Source organism: Bidens hawaiensis, unplaced genomic scaffold (genome assembly GCF_021521415.1).
Source record: "Bidens hawaiensis isolate Kalapana, Puna unplaced genomic scaffold, B.hawaiensis_p1.1 tig00001904_1, whole genome shotgun sequence".
Taxonomy (NCBI): Eukaryota; Viridiplantae; Streptophyta; class Magnoliopsida; order Asterales; family Asteraceae; genus Bidens; species Bidens hawaiensis.
The window spans coordinates 122,401-124,915 of record NW_027491104.1 but is presented as its reverse complement, the minus strand read 5'-3'; positions in this window follow the sequence as shown (position 1 = coordinate 124,915).

Below are 2,515 nucleotides of genomic sequence, written 5' to 3'. Positions count from 1 at the left end.
GCAGATTCCGGATGTCGTCACAGGTACGTTTCTAGTGAACGGTGTTTCCGCTTCTGTATTATTTGATTCGGGCGCAAACAAAAGTTTCGTAGCCACACCATTTAGTAAACTAGCTAAAATGAAATGTTGCCGAGTGTCTGAAACTTTTGTAGTAGAAACCGCCAGTGACACTTCGGTTAAAATAACAAAAATGGTTAAGAACTGTAAGATAGAATTGGAAGGACATGAGTTCCCGGTTACCTTGTACGTTATGACCTTGGGAGGGTTCGATGTGGTTTTGGGTATGGATTGGTTGTTTGAGTTTGAGGCTCAGATAGTATGTAAGAGTAGGATGATAAGGTTAAAGTCATTGGATGGTAGTGCGGTAACGGTTTATGGTGATAAGGAAAGTTCTGGGCTTAATGTCATTTCGATGATAAAAGCCGAGGGTTTGCTAAGGCGAGGGTGTCGTGCCTACCTGGCGTATGTCGTCAACGCTGCGGCCGAGACGAAAGAAATGAAAGATGTTCCTATTGTACGCGACTACCCAGAAGTATTCCCTGAGGATCTTCCGGGGTTGCCGCCGGAGCGAGAGATAGAATTTCAGATAGATTTAATACCAGGAGCCCAACCTGTCGCGAAAGCGCCTTACCGTCTAGCACCGTCCGAGATGAAAGAATTGATGTCACAACTGCAAGAACTCCTCGACAAAGGTTTCATAAGACCGAGTGTTTCCCCGTGGGGCGCACCAGTGTTGTTCGTGAAAAAGAAGGATGGAAGTATGAGAATGTGCATAGACTATCGTGATTTGAATAAGCTTACGGTAAAAATAGATATCCGTTGCCAAGGATTGATGATCTGTTTGACCAACTTCAAGGTTCAAGTTGGTTCTCACGAATAGATCTCAGATCAGGCTACCATCAGCTGAAGGTGAAGGAGGCAGACATCCCTAAGACAGCGTTCCGAACGCGGTATGGACACTACGAGTTCCTCGTAATGTCATTCGGTCTAACAAATGCTCCTGCAGCATTTATGGACATGATGAATAGGGTGTGTCGGCCGATGTTGGATAAGTCGGTTATCGTCTTCATTGACGATATATTGATTTATTCAAAGAACGAGTCTGACCATGCTGAGCATCTGAGAGAGGTATTGGAGACTCTGAAGAAAGAGAAGTTGTATGCCAACTTTTCGAAGTGCGCGTTCTGGTTAAGAGAAGTGCAATTTTTAGGTCACGTGATTAATCCGGAAGGGATTACCGTGGACCCAGCTAAGATTGAAGCGATAACGAATTGGAAGACTCCGCAGAACACGACTGATATACGAAGCTTCCTAGGGTTAGCTGGCTACTATAGGAGATTCATCGAAGGTTTCTCCAAGATAGCCGCACCGCTGACCGGTATGACTCGAAAGTCGATAGTATTCAGTTGGGGAAAGTTTCAGGAAGAAGCCTTTGAAAAATTGAAGAAGAGACTCACGCAAGCTCCAATCCTTACTCTACCCGATGGTGACAAGGATTTCGTTGTTTGTGCTGAGACTCACGCAGCTCGACCCCAGCCAGGGGCTCTGCCCCTTGGACCCTGCTAGGGGCTGCCGCCCCTAGACCCCGCTGCCAGGGGCGCTGCCCCCGGACCCCCGTTCGTTGTGGGTCATATAAAGATAGACATACATTATGAGAAGTGATAGTTAATTGATACGTATACTTGTTATACAGTCAGCCGTGCACAACTGAAGAAAGGAATTACGATTAACGGTGAACGTAACCGTGTTCAGGTGAGTTTCTAGCCCCATTCCTTGTTATGTTTTCGGGGCTGTGTGCATACTTGATGTGTTGTTAATACATTTATCCTAAGTGATAAGTGTATGCCCTATGTGATATATGTGTTATGTAAGAATGATTGCTTGATGGTACGTGAACGATCTTCGGATATTGCACGTACTGTCAGGTTGTAATGCTATGTATAAGGTAAGTATAATATGAATGCTTATGCGTATGAACGTGATAGAGATAATAAAAGAAGGAAATAATGATGTATGGTCGTATGGTTACGAAAAGGGGTACCGAGCCCTAATAATACTCGAGGTATGATGTATGGTTGTATGGTTACGAAAAGGGTACCGAGCCCTAATAATACTCGAGGTATGATGTATGGTTGTATGGTTACGAAAAGGGTACCGAGCCCTAAAAATACTCGGGGTATAATGTATGGAACGAAGAGGGAATCGAACCCTACTATTATTGAAAAACTAGGGACCAGACCCTTATAATATCTGTGATGTTAGGGACCAGACCCTTATAATATCTGTGATGTTAGGGAATCGAACCCTTCTAATATTCGAAACTAGGGACCAGACCCTTATAATATCTGTGATGGTAGGGACTAGACCCTTATAATATCTGTGGTGTTAGGGAATCGAACCCTTCTAATATTCGAAACTAGGGACCAGACCCTTATAATATCTGTGAGGTTATAGGGCGAAAGGCTCTTTAAAACGTATGATTATGTATGTAAAGAAAGTATGAAGGTAAAAATGA